This window comes from Salvelinus sp. IW2-2015, linkage group LG13, assembly GCF_002910315.2.
Source record: "Salvelinus sp. IW2-2015 linkage group LG13, ASM291031v2, whole genome shotgun sequence".
NCBI classification, from domain to species: Eukaryota; Metazoa; Chordata; class Actinopteri; order Salmoniformes; family Salmonidae; genus Salvelinus; species Salvelinus sp. IW2-2015.
In genome coordinates, this window is record NC_036853.1 from 9,097,966 (window position 1) to 9,113,352 (window position 15,387).

The 15,387-nt window shown below is 43.4% G+C and overlaps 1 protein-coding gene across 1 annotated transcript in view; it reads left to right on the forward strand.

The window, feature by feature from the left end:
* LOC111971820 (plexin-B2-like) overlaps positions 1 to 15,387 on the forward strand; it is a 193,067-nt gene that overhangs the window by 54,144 nt on the left and 123,536 nt on the right.

Here is a 15,387-nt window from a genome sequence, read left to right on the forward strand (position 1 = left end):
TCAACTAGTACCTGATGTCGCCCCGCCTGCTTTGTACAGAGGCCTAAGCTACTTTACAGCCTAGCACGAGTTATCAGTGTAGCTTATTAATGGCTCGACATGAGTTGAATATATTCATGCCTAAATAACAAACTCCAGTTTCTGTCATAAGATTCAATTGAATATTTAAAAAAACTGATTTGGCAGTTTGGAAACTATTCCATGTAAATTGTTCTCTGGAATAACACACATGCTGGGGTAATATTTACATCACAATGTAGTATCATGTCACTACTTCCGAATAGGGTTTAAGATGATAAACAGACAAGCATTACAGTAATGTACCTGCTCCGTCATGTAATACGTCTGTACATGCATAAACACAAACGCAGCGATCAGTAGTGGCACAGGGGCAGGCAGGTCTCCTCTAGCATAGCATCACCTGAACACCCCCTCTTTTCTCCATGTCTTGGTTGTCAACAGCGCAGGTCTCCTCAGTAGCATCACCTGAACACCCCTCTTTCTCCATGTCTGGTTGTCAACAGGCAGGTCTCCTCAGCTAGCATCACCTGAAACCCCCTTTTTCTCAATGTCTGGTTGTCACAGGCAGGTCTCCTCAGCTAGCCATCACCTGAACACCTCCCTCTTTTCTCCATGTCTGGTTGTCAACAGCAGGTTCCTCAGCTAGCATCACCTGAACACCCCTCTTTTCTCCATGTCTGGTTGTCAACAGCACGGTCTCCTCAGCTAGCATCACCTGAACACCCCTCTTTCTCATGTCTGTTTGTCAACAGGCAGGTCTCCTCAGCTAGCATCACCTGAACACCCCCTCTTTTCTCCAGTGATCTGTTGATAACAGCAGGTCTAATATGGTTCACCATGGACCATTTCCCAGCATCTGTCTCATCACTACATCAACTCGTCTGAAACCACAGCACATCTCTACACTACACACTCTCCTCCCCTCGCCTCTCTTTCCTCCTTCTAGTTGTTCTCACGCAACTTCAATACATTTCTGCTCCTCCTCCTCTCCCTCTCCTAGCGTACGGCCACTGAGCGATTTCCTCTATGGGAGGCTCCTAATGTTCTCTCCCTGTGTCAAACGAGGCTCCTATTTAGGCTATTAAATTGTTTCCAGAGAATAGGAAATCAAGTGGTCCATACCGGTGTGGGAACTTTTTATTAATTATAATTTCCCCTTTTTTACTGTTTGCTCATCTTATCCTCAATCTCATGATTTCTTTCTTTCTAAATTGCCCTCTTCTTGCTACATTACTAAGACATTGGGGACTAGAAGGAAAGGTGGAGACTGTTGCTTTTAGAAGAGATCTTTCCTCTCTCATGTGACAGGCCCAGGAGTGGAGCTGTCCAGCGTCTTACAAGAAGACTTTACCACTCTCACACGATCAAACACAACGTCAACCGACTGTTCTAGCTCTGTTTTCAGAGTCTGTTTTTGTGGGTTCGGCACTTAAACTAAGTTTGGGAGGAACGTGAGGGAGGAAATGAATGATAATATTTTTGGAAGAGGTAGTATAATTTCAGAAAAACTCCCACACCCTGGTTTCTTCTTTCTCTGCCTGCTTCTCTCTCTGACCTTTACTACACACTCTCTAAGGTCGATTCCTCCAGAAACTTAGAAACATGTACATAAATTAACAAATATCTCCACAACCATAAAAATTCCAGAAAATCAATCGTTTTCATTAGTAATCACTTACAACAATTTCTCCCAACATGATTACCCAAAAACTTAGAAAACAATTTAACAAACATCCAAGACATCCTTACCACTAGAAATTAATTATTTAACAACAATTCCCAACTTAGGGTAGGGAGACTTTTAACACAACACTTACATAACATTCAACCCACTTAGGACGCACTTAAGCATTACAAAACACAATGTCACGTAGACCATTTTTAAACACCGACAAAGACAACCCAGCAAACATATTTCACCCCAAACCTTAAAAGAACAACAATTACAAACATTTTCCAAGATAGTTCCAAAGCTTAGAAAATGCAAATAGAAAAACAAAAACCAAACTTAACACGACATATTCAAATTTTAGAAACACTTTTAGAAATTCCAAGACAAACCTACATCAATCTTTTCCACACCATTCCCAAACTTGGCCAAAAACTTTACACATCTTTCCCACTTTATGGAGAAAACATATTAACCAACAAAAAACTAACACAAAACATCCCAAACTCCACACTAGAACATTTAATCCGATAACTAAATTTCTCACGTAGAAAAATAAAACGATATTTACAAACAATAATTCCACCTCACGTAAAAACATTTTTTACAAAACATTCCAACACATTTGGAAATCACTAACAACACACCATCTTTTACAAGAACATTGTCTCCATGTCTGGTTGTCAACAGGCAGGTCTCCTCAGCTAGCATCACCTGAACACCCCCTCTTTTCTCCATGTCTGGTTGTCAACAGGCAGGTCTAATAATGGTTTCACCATGGACCATTTCCCCAGCATCTGTCTCAACTCACACATCAACTCGTCTGAAACCACAGCACATCCTCTACCACCTCCTCCTCTCCCTCTTTCCCCTCTCCTAGTTGTCTCACGCACACCTTCATACATTGTCTGCTCCTCCTCCTCCTCTCCCTCTCCTAGCCGTCACGGCCACTGAGCGATTTCCTCTCACTGGGAGGCTCCTCAATGTCTCTCTCTCTGTGTCAAACGAGGCTCCTATTTAGGCTCATTAAATGTTTCCAAGAGAATAGGAAATCAATGGTCCATACCGGTGTGGGAACTTTTCTATTAATTTAATTTCCCCCTTTTTCTGTTTGCTCATCTTTATCCTCTCTCTCATGATTTCTTTCTTTCTAAATTGCCCTCTCTCTGCTACATTACTGACATTGGGGGACTAGAAGGAAAGGTGGAGACTGTTGCTTTTAGAAGAGATCTCCCTCTCTCATGTGACAGGCACCATGGAGTGGAGCTGTCCAGCGTCTTACAGAAGACTTTACCACTCTCCACACGATCACAAACAACGTCAACCGACTGTTCTAGCTCTGTTTTCAGAGTCTGTTGTTGTGGGTTCGGACTTAAACTAAGTTTGGGAGGAACGTGAGGGAGGAAATGAATGATAATATTTTTGGAAGAGGTAGTATAATTTCAGAAAACACTCCCACACCCTGGTTTCTTTCTCTGCCTGCTTCTCTCTCTACCTTACTCACACTCTCTAGGCGATCTCCCCTCTATCTATCTACACTATACAGTTGAAGTTGGAAGTTTACATACACTTAGGTTGGAGTCATTAAAACTCGTTTTTCAACCACTCCACAAATGTCTTGTTAACAAACTATAAGGACATCTACTTTGTGCATGACACAAGTCATTTTTCCAAAAATGTTTACAGACAGATTATTTCACTTATAATTCATTGTATCACAATTCCAGTGGGTCAGAAGTTTACATACACTAAGTTGACTGTGCCTTTAAACAGCTTGGAAAATTCCAGAAAATGATGTCATGGCTTTAGAAGCTTCTGATAGGCTAATTGACATCATTTGAGTCAATTGGAGGTGTACCTGTGGATGTATTTCAAGGCCTACCTTCAAACTCAGTGCCTCTTTGCTTGACATCATGGGAAAATCAAAAGAAATCAGCCAAGACCTCAGAAAAAAAATTGTAGACCTCCACAAGTCTGGTTCATCCTTGGGAGCAATTTCCAAACGCCTGAATGTACCACGTTCATCTGTACAAACAATAGTACGCAAGTATAAACACCATGGGACCAGGCAGCCGTCATACCGCTCAGGAAGGAGAAGCATTCTGTCTCCTAGAGATGAATGTACTTTGGTGTGAAAAGTGCAAATCAACAGCAAAGGACCTTGTGAAGATGCTGGAGGAAACAGGTACAAAAGTATCTATATCCACAGTAAAACGAGTCCTATATTGACATAACCTGAAAGGCCGCTCAGCAAAGAAGAAGCCACTGCTCCAAAACCGCCATAAAAAAAAGCCAGACTACGGTTTGCAACTGCACATGGGGACAAAGATTGTACTTTTTGGAGAAATGTCCTCTGGTCTGATGAAACAAAAATAGAACTGTTTGGCCATAATGACCATCTTTATGTTTGGAGGAAAAAGGGGGACGCTTGCAAGCCGAAGAACACCATCCCAACCGTGAAGCACGGGGGTGGCAGCATGATGTTGTGGGGGTGCTTTGCTGCAGGAGGGACTGGTGCACTATACAAAATAGATGGCATCATGAGGGAGGAAAATTTGGTGGATATATTGAAGCAACATCTCCAGACATCACTCAGGAAGTTAAAGCTTGGTCGCAAATGGGTCTTCCAAATGGACAATGACCCCAAGCATATTTCCAAAGTTGTGGCAAAATGGCAAGTTTTTGGAGTGGCCATCGCAAACCCCTGACCTCAATCCTATAGAAAATTTGTGGGCAGAACTGAAAAAGCATGTGTGAGCTAGGAGGCCTACAAACCTGACTCAGTTACACCAGCTCTGTCGGGAAAAATGGGCCAAAATTCACCCAACTTATTGTGGGAAGCTTGTGGAAGGCTATCCGAAACATTTGACCCGTGTTAAACAATTTAAGGCAATGCTACCAAATACTAATTGAGTGTATGTAACTTCTGACCCACTGGGAATGTGATGAGATAAATCATTCTCTCTACTATTCATCTGACATTTCACATTCTTAAAATAAAGTGGTGATCCTAACTGTCCTAAGACGACAGGGAATTTTTACTCTGATTAAATGTCTGGAATTGTAAAAAACTGAGTTTAAATGTATTTGTTTAAGATGCATGTAAACTTCCGACTTCAACTGTTTGTACAAAAATATGTGGACACACCTTCAAATTTGTGATTTGGCTATTTCAACCACACCGTTGCTGACAGGTGTATAAAATCTAGCACACAGCCATGCAATCTCCATAGACAAACATTGGGCAGTAGAATGGCCTTACTGAAGAGCTCAGTGGCTTTCAACGTGGCACCGTCATAGGACGCCACCTTGCCAACAAGTCAGTTCGTCAAATTTCTGCCCTGCTAGAGCTTCCCTGATCAACTGTAAGTACTGTTATTGTGAAGTGGAAACATCTAGGAGCAACAACAGCTCGACCGGGATGTGGTAGGCCACACAAGCTCACAAAACGAGGCCACTGCGTGCTGAACACTCACTACCGAGTTCCAAACTGCCTCTAGAAGCAACGTCAACACGCCAGCACAAGAACTGTTCGCTGGGAGCTTCATTAAATGGGTTTCCATGGCCCAGCAGCCGCATAAAAGTCTAAGATCACCATGTGCAATGCCAAGCGTCGGCTGGAGTGGTGTAAAGCTTGCCTGCAGTGGAAATGCGTTCTCTGGAGTGATGAATCACGCTTCACCATCTGGCCATCCAGATGCCAGGAGAACGCTACCTGCCTGAATTGCATAGTGCCAACTGTAACGTTTGGTGGAGGAGGAATAATGGTCTGGGGATGTTTTTCATGGTTTGGGCTAGGCCCCTTAGTTCCAGTAAAGGGAAATCTTAATGCCACAGCATACAATGACATTCTAGATGATTCTGGGCTTCCAACTTTGTGGCAACAGTTTGGGGAAGGCCCTTTCCAATTTCAGCATGACAATGCTCCCGTGCACAAAGCGAGAGATCGGTGTGGAAGAACTTGTCTGGCCTGCACAGAGCCCTGACGTCAACCCCATCGAACACCTTTGGGATGAATTGGAACGCCGCCTGCAAGCCACGCCTAATCGTCCAACATCAGTGCCCGACCTCACTAATGTTCTTGTGGCTGAATGGAAGCAACTCCCGGCAGCAATGTTCCAACATCTTGTGGAAAGCCTTACCAGAAGAGTGGAGGCTGTTATAGCAGCAAAGGGGGTACCAACATATTAATGCCCATGATCGATTGATCTATCTGTCTGTATATCTCCCTCTCTATCGATCTCCCTCTCTATCTTCCTCCCATCTGCCCTCTCTGTCAAACCTTAATTGTCAGAGGTTGAATTATGCTGTGCTGTGTGTGTGTCAGTCTGTGTGTAGAGCAAATCAAAACCAGAAACACACCTACACCACAGACCAGAGTACAGCCAACACAATTTTCTGTGATGCTTGTGTGTGTCTGGCTGTGTTTGTGCTGTCCCAAACCAGGCCCTTCTCTCGCTCTCTCTCAATAAACATAAATATGGGTTGTATTTACAATGGTGTTTGTTCTTCACTGGCTGCCCTTTTCTTGTGGCAACAGCTCACAAATTGTTCTGCTGTGATGGCACGCTGTAGTATTTCACCCAGTAGATATGGGAGTTGATCAAAATTGGGGTTGTTTTCAAATTCTTTGTGTGTCTGTGTAATCTGAGGGAAATGTGTCTCTAATATGGTCATACATTTGGCAGGAGGTTAGGAAGTGGATCTCAGTTTCCACCTAATTTTGTGGGTAGTGTACACATAGGCAGACCTGGCTCTTAAGAGAAGACTGGCTATGGCGGCCTTTCTCAATAGCAAGGCTATGCTCACTGAGTTTGTACATAGTCAAAGCTTTCCTTAAGTTTGGGTCAGTCACAGTGGTCAGGTATTCTGCCACTGTACTCTCTGTTTAGGGCCAAATAGTGTTCTATTTTGCTCCGTTTTTTTGTTAATTCTTTCCAATGTGTCAAGTACTTATCTTTTTGTTTTCTCCTGATTTCTGGGCTGTGGTAGGTTGCAACTGCTCAGCGGAGGCATGTAGAGCCCTATCAGAGGAGTTATCTAAGAGCCTCAGTGGCCTGTGATGAATGGTTCTGAGCTCTGTGTCTCACAGATCAATAAGTCACTAGCACAGCCTCCTCCCCCCTCACCTTCCCCTCTCATAATCTCCACTATGTTTGAGAACTTTCCCTCTATCCATGGCTCAAATGGCCATTGATCTTTTACCCATGGCTTGTTTTAAATAAAAGCGGTATTTCTTCTCCACCCAAGCATGCCCGGGCTCTGACAGCAGTGATTGCTACGGTCGCAGACGCTACTTTAGACTGATCGAAGTGCGTAATCTGAGAGGGGAGAGAAACCGCTACCCCCATTCCACTGTGGACAGAGTGCTACCGAGGTTAACATCACAAGTTGACGTAAGGCGGTCTCATCTCATGTCGATACACACACCATAACAGACCAACAACATCAGCAGTACCCTCCTGCTGATCCCTCCGCGCCGACACCACGCACACCGACATACAACACATGACGACGACCGCCCTGCCCGCCACACGAAAAACTATGAAAACACCTGAGCAAAATACCCCCCCGCCGCGCCCCGTGTACATCAGTACAGAGGTGTGCCGCATGCGACGTTGGGCACCACACAATAAATAAAACATACTCCCCCTCCACTACGACAATACAAAGGACGATACGACCCACATACAATCACACTACCCCCCACACACAAACAATACAAAAACATCTGTGCAGTCAGGGTCATTGAATGTTACTGTTCCTCAGATGGCCTCTTCTGAATGTCTGCGCAATTCATGGAATTGTTTAAAGTGGTTCTCCCTTGTTGTATTTTCGTTTTGCATCATTATGCATACCTGACTCCAGACACCATAAGCAACAAGGTAGAATTGTGTTTGCTGTCCCTGGGATGGGACTGTATAGTCTGTGGTGTGTGTTTTGGTTGTTGATCTGCTCTACGAAACATTACCTACGATCGTCTTGCGGGAATGAGAGGGATTTAGGATTAAAAAAGAACAGTGAAATCTCACTTCTCACGCCATCAGTCGTCGTTCCTTTCCTTCCTCCCGCTGTCTTAGTGAGGTGGGGGGATAGAGGGGTTGTTGCGGGTTTTCAGAGAGAGTGCATCTTTGTATGTTTATTGTGTGGCCTGGTGCGGGCCCCAACACTGTGTCTCGTGCAGCAAGGCAGCAGGCATGTGGCAGTAGGAAGGGAGAGAGGAGAGTCTATGCGTCCCTGATGACCTTGCTGGGAGCTAACTGCCCACTGGGGATTAGAGTACGGGGAAGATGGCAGGTGGGCGTGTTTTGTGTTTTTCATTTACGTGTTTCTGAGGGGCGTGGGTGGCGTAGTGTTGGGCTTCTGGTCGTGGCGCCGCATCGTGTGTTGAACTAGTGAGTCTCTGTCGTTCGGCCTTATGCTGCCACGCGCTGCATCTGAAGCGCAGGGGTGCTTAATGAAGCTGGGGTCAGTGGCATGTGTGCGGCTAATTGGCCATGTTTGCCCAAGGCTCTGGCTGCCTGTGATTGAAGCGTCCAGCGAGGGCCCAGTTTGCTGCTGCACCCTTTACTCTGTTCCGCTCCAGAGGACAGCACCTCTCCTCTGTCTGCCTGCCTCTCTCTAGTGAGCTCAGCTCAGAGACTTAGAAGCCCATCCTATTTTCTCTCTCTCATTACCTCTTACTCTCTCATTACTTCTTACTTTCACAAAATGTCTCACTAGCTCCAGTATGCCTTATTAGTGAACTCTCTCTATACGTCTCTCTCACACACGTCCCTTTATGTTCACTCTTTCACCCTTCATTTCTCTCCTTCCTCTCATTCCTTAGACTTTTTCACTTTCTTGCTCAAATCACCCATCACATTCTCTCTTCCCCCTCACTTGCTACGGTGCGATTTGGGCAATTTCCATGGTCCTGCTGGACAGTGTCCAGGACAAACCAACTTCCAGCAGGAAGGGAGTGAAGGAGGGACCGATGGAGAGAGGGGGATACATGGAAGATAAGGGGTGCCATAATTAGCTGAGCCTCCTCTCGCTCCTCGTTAAGGCAGTAATGGCTCCCATTGTTTGTCTGTTAACCAGCAACATGGAGCTGAGGATACAGCCTCAGGGGATGGTAGCGCGAAATGGGCCACCACATACGGTCCTAGACTGTTGTACCTGGGATACAGTGGTTGGATACACAACCTCACCGTCGCTAGCTTAGCCCACACCACACGCCAATGAGCGGCCATTCTCTCATAGGAACTGTGAGAAGCGTATTGTGATAAAAGACAACATTGTTGTCTGGCGAGGAATACCGGTCTAATTAGGCTGACAACTCTTGACCAGCAGTCGGAAAAGTAGTATCAGTTCCATCTCAACTTTAATCTCGTCAAACCAATAAAACGGTCTCTAATGAAGGATTTACTGTTTTATAGCCAATCAAACTGTATTTGTCACATGCACCGAATACAACAGGTGTAGTAGACCTTACCGTGAAATGCTTACTTACAAGTCCTTAACCAACAATGCAGTATAATAAATAGAGTTGAGAAAATGTACAGCCAATAGAATGTTATATACAGTGGGGAGAACAAGTATTTGATACACTGCCGATTTTGCAAGTTTTCCTACTTACAAAGCATGTAGAGGTCTGTAATTTGTATCATAGGTACACTTCAACTGTGAGAGACGGAATCTAAAACAAAAATCCAGAAAATCACATTGTATGATATTTAAGTAATTAATTTGCATTTTATTGCATGACATAAGTATTTGATCACCTACCAACCAGTAACAATTCCGGCTCTCACAGGCCTGTTAGTTTTTCTTTAAGAAGCCCTCCTGTTCTCCACTCATTACCTGTATTAACTGCACCTGTTTGAACTCGTTACCTGTATCGGTGTGGAAGAATATTTAAAAAAATGTTTCGTATGTATAGTATACTCATTCCATGGTTTTTCTTTGTACTACTTTCTACATTGTAGAATAATAGTGAAGACATCAAAACTATGAAAGAACATATGCAGACATATCATATCATATAAATTGTTTATTTCTCATACATACATATAAATGTGTATGTATGTACACAACCGGTCAAAAGTTTTAGAACACCTAATCATTCAAGGGTTTTTCTTTATTTTACTACTACTATTTTTACTAAAAATAAACTATTTAATGAGTAGGTTTTTCCAAACCTTTGACTGGTACTAATATACATACACACACACACACACACACACACACACACACACACAGTTGAAGTCGGATGTTTACATACACCTTAGTCAAATAATCTCAGTTTTTCACAATTCATAACATTTCATCCGAGTAAAAATTCCCTGTCTTTGGTCAGTTAGGATCACCACTTTATTTTAAGAATGTGAAATGTCAGAATAATAGTAGAGAATGATTTATTTCAGCTTTTATATTTTCTGTAACACTACATTCCAGTGGGTCAGACGTTTACATACACTCAATTAGTATTTGGTAGCATTGCTTTTTAAATTGTTTAACTTGAGTCAAACGTTTCGGGTAACCTTCCACAGCTTCCCACAATAAGTTGGGTGAATTTTGGCCCATTCCTCCTGACAGAGCTAGTGTAACGGAGTCAGGTTTCTAGCCTCCTAGCTCACACACGCTTTTTCAGTTTTGCCACAACTTTTCTATAGGATTGGAGTCAGGGCTTTGTGATGGCCACTCCAATACCTTGACTTTGATGTCCGTAAGCCATTTTTCCGCAATTTTGGAAATTGCTTGGGTCATTGTCCATTAGGAAGACCCATTTGCGACCAAGCTTTAATTTCTGACTGATGTCTTGAGAGTTCAATATATCCACATAATTTTCCTACTCATGTGCCATCTATTTTGTGAAGTGCACCAGTCCCTTGCAGCACAACACCCCCACAACATCATGCTGCCGCCCCCGTGCTTCACGGTTGGGATGGTGTTCTTCGGCTTGCAAGCGTCCCTTTTCTCCAAACATAACGATGGTCATTATGGCCAAACAGTTCTATTTTTGTTTCATCAGACCAGAGGACATTTCTCCAAAAAGTACAATCTTTGTCCCATGTGCGGTTGCAAACCATAGTCTGGCTTTTTTTTATGGCGTTTTGGAGCAGTGGTTTCTTCTTTGCTGAGCGGCCTTTCAGGTTATTGAGTATAGGACTCGTTTTACTGTGGATATAGATACTTTTGTACCTGTTTCCTCCAGCATCTTCACAATGTCCTTTGCTGTTGTTCTGGGATTGATTTGCACTTTTCGCACCTAACTACGTTCATCTCTAGGAGACAGAATGCGTCTCCTTCCTGAGCGGGATGATGGCTGCGTGGTCCCATGGTGGTTATACTTGCGCACTATTGTTTGTACAGATGAACGTGGTACCTTCAGGCGTTTGTAAATTTCTCCCAAGGATGAGCCAGACTTGTGGAGGTCTACAATTCTTTTCTGAGGTCTTGGCTGATTTCCTCATGATATCAAGCAAAGAGGCATTGAGTTTGAAGGTAGGCCTTGAAATGCATCCACAGGTACACCTCCAATTGACTCAAATGATGTCAATTAGCCCAACAGAAGCTTCCAAAGCCATGACATAATTTTCTGGAATTTCCCAAGCTGTGTCAAAGCACAGTCAACTTAGTGTATGTAAGCTTCTGACCCACTGGAATTGTGATACAGTGAATAAGTGAAGTAATCTGTCTAAACAATTGTTGGAAATATTACTTGTGTCATGCACAAAGTAGATGTCCTAACCGACTTGCCAAAACCATAGTTTGTTAACAAGAAATTTGTGGAGTGGTTGAAAAACGAGTTTTAATGACTCCAACCTAAGTGTATGTAAACTTCCGACTTCAACTATGTGTGTACATACATACATACATACATACATACATACATACATACATACATACATACATACATACATACATACATACATACATACATACATACATACATACNTACATACATACATACATACATACATACATACATACATACATACATACATACATACATACATACATACATACATACATACATACATACATACATACGGGGGATTGGAAATGATGCAGTTAGCTACAATCTGCAATATTAAAGCTGATCTACCCCCTAAAAAAATTATCTATAAAATATCAATAACGAATGAGGCTTTATATAGGGGGTATCGGTACCGAGTCAATGTGCGGGGGTACAGGTTAGTCAAGGTAATTTGTACTTGTAGGTAGGGGTAAAGTGACTATTCGTAGATAATAAACAGGGAGTAGCAGCTGTGTAAAAACAAATGGGGGGGGTGTCAATGTAAATAGTCCTGTTGACCATTTGATTAATTGTTCAGCAGTCTTATGGCTTGGGGGTAGAAGCTGTTAAGGAGACGTTTGGACCTAGACTTGGCGCTCCGGTACTGCTTGCCGTGCGGTAGCAGAGAGAACAGTCTATGACTAGGGTGGCTGGAGTCTTTGACAATTTTTTTTGCCCTTTCTTTGACACTGCCTAGTATATAGGTCCTGGATGGCAGCACGCTTTGCCACAGTGATGTACTGGGCCGTACGCACTACCCTCTGTAGCGCCTCACGGTCAGATGCTGAGCAGTTGCCATAACAGGTGGTGATGCAACCGGTCAGGATGCTCTCGATGTTGCAGCTATAGAACTTTTTGAGGATCTGAGGACCCATGCCAAATCTTTTCAGTCTCCTGGGGGGGAAAAGGTGTTGTCGTGCCCTCTTCACGACTGTCTTGGTGTGTTTTGACCATGATACTTTGTTTGTGATGGGGACACCAAGGAACTTGAAACTTTCGACCCGCTCCACTACAGCCCCATTGATGTGAATGGGGGTGTGTTCGGCCCTCCTTTTTCTATAGTCCGCAATCATCTCCTTTGTCTTGCTCACGTTGAGGGAGAGGTTGTCCTGGCACCACACTGCCAGGTCTCTGACCTCTTCCCAATAGGCTGTCTCATTGTTGTTGGTGATCAGACACTGTTGTGTCGTCTGCATACTTAATGATGGTATTGGAGTCGTGCTTGGCCACAAAGTCGTGGGTGAACAGGGAGTAGAGGGGACTAAGCACGCACCCCTGAGGGTCCCCAGTGTTGAGGATCAGTGTGGCAAATGTGTTGTTGCCTACCCTTACCACCTGTGGGTGGCCCCTCAGGAAGTCTATGTTCCAGTTGCAGAGGGAGGTGTTTAGTCCCCAGGGTCCTTAGCTTAGTGATGAGCTTTGTGGGCACTATGGTGTTGAAATGCTGAGCTGTAGTCAATGAACATTATTCACAAATGGGAGTTCCTTTTGTCCAGGTGGGAAAGGGCAGTGTGGAGTGCTATTGCGTCATCTGTGGATCTGTTGGAGCGGTATAAAAATTGGAGTGGGTCTAGGTTTTCCGGCATGTTGATGTGAGTCATGACCAGCCTTTCAAAGCACTTCATGGCTACGACTTGAGTGCTACGGGGCAGTAGTCATTTAGGCAGTTTACCTTTGCTTTCGTGTGCACAGGGACTATGATGGTCTGCTTAAACATGTTGGTATTACAAACTCGGTCAGGGAGAGGTTGAAAATGTCAGTGAATCGAGATTTGAAGAATAACAGACATTAGTATTGTTTTGTGCAAAACACAAGCATCTTGGCTCTTCTCATATACCCCAACAGTGAATAATAACTACAACTCCCATAATTCATGTTAGTGAAAGACAAATATTATCATGACCGTCAGGCAGCTGTGTTTGGGTTGGAGCCCACAACCCGTCGCCACCTCTGTAAACTTTCTGGGGTTCACTGTGAAATCTGCTAAACCATAAAACCACTAACACTGAGTCTTAGTCTGCATCCCTTAGCCGGGAGTCAGGAGCGACTGGGTTCCATCTGTGCTAGACTTAGAAATCAGACAGCAGCTCTTCCTCAGTGTACTCTTCTATAATCTACTTTGTATTTAGGTGAGAACTCCTGTGCTCTATTTTCTCTCCCCGATCCCGTCACACTTTTCCCAAGCCCCAATGCCTGCTGATAACTCCAGACAAAATATGGTTCAGCTGAAATGTCAGATACCCCAGTTTTTTGTGCAGCCTGCGTTGTAATATGGGGGGTCCCACTCATTGTGGAGTCTTATATCTCCCTTTATAACTTTAAGCATCAGCTGTCAGAGCAGCTTACCGATCACTGTACCTGTACACAGCCAATCTGTTAATAGCACACCCAACTACCTCATCCCCATATTATTACTTACCCTCTTGCACCACAGTATCTCTACTTGCACATCATCTGCACATCTATCACTCCAGTATTAATCGCCTCTAGGGCCTATTTCATGCCTACCTCCCTACATTTGCACACATTGTACATAGATATTTCTATTTTTCTTTTGTGTTATTGACTGTACGTTTGTTTATGTGTAACTCTGTGTTGTTGTTTCTGTCGCACTGCTTTGCTTTATCTTGGCCAGGTCGCAGTTGTAAATGAGAACTTGTTCTAAACTGGCCTACCTGGTTAAATATAGGTGAAATAAAAAAATGAAGAAGTGTGCTTAGGGTTAGCTAAGTAAAAGATTCATATGCTTTTCTTTCATCTGCTTCTGTTGTTCAGAGTTCCTGCCGCTTGCTCCCATATGATCATGTAAATTGCATGCTAATGGCACGGTCTGGGGTATCCACATGGGTTATGAAGTGTCAATCATCTTCCCCTTGGGCCTTGGCTGAGCCCCAGTGCAAAGAGGTGTTTGGGGATGAATGAATTAAAGTGCACGGGAGCGAACAAAATATTACATTTTCTCATCTTTTTGTTGGGCCTGGTGAATCTGAGGGGTGGTACCCCCTTGAGAGAGAACTTAACCTTATCCCATATAAATATATACACACTACCGTTCAAAAGTTTGGGGTCACTTAGAAATATCCTTGTTTTTGAAAGAAAGCAAATGTTTTGTCCATTTAAAATAACATCAAATTGATCAGAAATACAGTGTAGACATTGTTAATGTTGTAAATTACTATTGTAGCTGGAAATGGCAGATATTTTATGGGATATCTACATAAGCGTACAGAGACCCATTATCGGCAACCATCACTCCTATGTTCCAATGGCACATTGTTAGCTAATCCAAGTTTATAATTTTAAAGGCTAATTGATCACTAGAAAACACTTTGGCCATTATGTTAGCACAGCTGAAAACTGTTGTGCTGATTTAAAGAAGCAATAAAACGGTCCCTCAGACTAGTTGAGTGTCTGGAGCATCAGCATTTGTGGGTTCGATTACAGGCTCAAAATGGCCAGAAACAAAGGACTTTCTTCTTAAACTCGTCAGTCTATTCTTGTTCTGAGAAATGAAGGCTATTCCATGTGAGAAATTGCCAAGAAACTGAAGCTCTCGTACAACGCTAACCAGAATATAAAGAGGAGTGGGAGGCCCCGGTGCACAACTGAGCAAGTGGACATGTACATTAGAGTGTCTAGTTTGAGAAATAGACCCCTCACAAGTCCTCAACTGGCAGCTTTATTAAATTGTATCCACAAAACACCAGTCTCAACGTCAACAGTGAAGAGGTGATTCTGGGATGCTGGCCTTCTAGGCAACTCTGGGGAAAAAATATGGAAAAAGCCATATCTCAGACTGGCCAATAAAAAGAAAAGATTAAGAGCATCCCATCCCAGCATCCCGGAGTCCCCTCTTCACTGTTGACGTATATGGAATCATGTAGTAACCAAAAAAAGTGTTCAACAAATCAAA